We start from the raw sequence: 1956 nt of genomic DNA, 5'->3' as shown, positions 1-1956 counted from the left end.
TGAATCCCAAAGTGATCAGAGTTAGCTGAGAGGTGAGACTGAATCTAAGACAGGGAGATAAAAGTTACAAAAAATTTTAAAAAAACTAAAGATTAAAATTTCATCTGCTTTAGTCTGTTATAAATTATGGAAATCCCTGCTCTGAATCTGCTGCTTTTTGAGTGACTAGTTTAATTTTTTACTTTTTATGTCTGATAAACTAGAAATTTTACTTCTGAAAATACCAAAGTCCAAACTTCATATGAAAGCACAAACATCTAAGATTAGGTAATAAGAAATGCAGCAATTGTTGCTGTTAGCACATGATCAGAGTTTATTCACAATGGCACCAAATATCCAAACTGTGGAGCCACATAAACCCTCAAGGTTAGGATGTCAAAGAAGACATTTATATTTTATTTAAACAGACAAGAGCTTAAAAATCATTTGTTTTGGCTACAACATATGAACACTTATGTACACTGCTAATTGTGGTGTTTGTGTATCTTTTTCAAGGACAGTAAGATTTTTGAGACGAGGTCTTTGTAATCTGAAAATCCCACAATATTTCTGATCAAAATCAAGTCTGTCTCACAAAGTGCTGTCTAGTTGGTGTATCTGTCAAAGGTATGAGCTCTAAATATTAAGTAGTTTATAAGTTAAACCCTCTAACTTTCAGGCTTTTATATTTGAAGTATAAGAATGATATGTTTTGGTTCATAGTATTACACAATACATACAAAATAATATGTTAAAATAAAAAATCTGCTCATTTCACTCCTTAATTGATCCATATAAAATAATATTCCTAATGTTGCCCATCCTGACAAATGGCGATGTCAAGTTTATCTGCGTTGCTGTTACCTTGTAGAGCCTCTTGGTGGCGCCACTGCATCTGATTTTGATTTTAAGCAGCTGATGGACAGCGTTATAAACGAATAATGTGATGAGTTATTTATCTAGGGCTGTTATCCTTAAGCTTTATTTTTGTTGCACAACCCACTTTCATAGATTTTCAGCTCATGCTTTTTCTTGAAACAGTTTCCTAAAGAGCTTTATGACTGTGAAACACAAAGATAAGTAGCTTCACCTTCCCTGATCAGATTTTGTAAACCTTAGTTGGACGAATTATTAATTTTTGTTGATTTTAAATGCACCGAATATTTAAAGCTATGCATATTTTTATGTGATATATTTTTTCATCTGGTCTTTACTGTTTTTTACTCACTAACTAAAAGCCAATTTGTAGGTGATTATTTGTTGTTGTTTTACTTTAAAGTTAATTTGCTTTAGAAAAACAACTTGCCAAGTAAACTGTGGATCTGACTCTTGTTTTGTCATCCTCATTGTNGCTTTAGAAAAACAACTTGCCAAGTAAACTGTGGATCTGACTCTTGTTTTGTCATCCTCATTGTTATGTGCAGACACTAATTTAGGCTAAATACTTATTATAAATTATTTCTGAATGTTAATCTGAAATCAATACAGCTTTATTCAATTTATGAAAGATTCAAATAAACAATGTATTTATTCAAGTTTTAGCAGTCAATAATGATGAGGCAATATATTTAATTAACAATGAAACTTTCAAATTTAACGTTATTCAGAGTTCAATTTACAAAACCCTTTAAAATTCTAAGAAAAAAAGTAAATAAACTCCACAAGCTTCACATAAACAAAACTTTAAAGTTTTTCATAAAATAAAAATACCAAAAGCTCAAACAAGCAGTAAAAAGAGAAGGCTGAGATCTTTATTGTATTTCTTTGACAGGGTGAGAGTTGAATGCTGTGCGTCTGCATTGTCCTCTGTCACTCATGTTATGGTAAAGTCAACAACTGCTGCATTGCTTGACTGTCAAAACAAGTTTTTTTCACACTCTTGCGTCAATGGAAATGAACAAATAACATTGAGAATGTTTAGTGGTCTATTTAAGATAAACAAAAATAAAATGGATAAACTCATGGCTAGTTTTTACA

The 1956-nt window shown here is 31.2% G+C and overlaps 1 protein-coding gene across 3 annotated transcripts in view; it reads left to right on the top strand.

Moving 5' to 3' along the window:
* The window catches only part of LOC103139593 (von Willebrand factor A domain-containing protein 7-like), a 24791-nt gene that overhangs the window by 6795 nt on the left and 16040 nt on the right, over positions 1 to 1956 (top strand). The gene's annotated exons all lie outside the window — the stretch shown is intronic.

The sequence above is a fragment of the Poecilia formosa genome, unplaced genomic scaffold, assembly GCF_000485575.1.
Source record: "Poecilia formosa unplaced genomic scaffold, Poecilia_formosa-5.1.2 Scaffold3, whole genome shotgun sequence".
Lineage (NCBI taxonomy): Eukaryota > Metazoa > Chordata > Actinopteri > Cyprinodontiformes > Poeciliidae > Poecilia > Poecilia formosa.
Note: the sequence above shows the minus strand (reverse complement) of the source record. Positions and strands in the feature narration are given on the sequence as shown.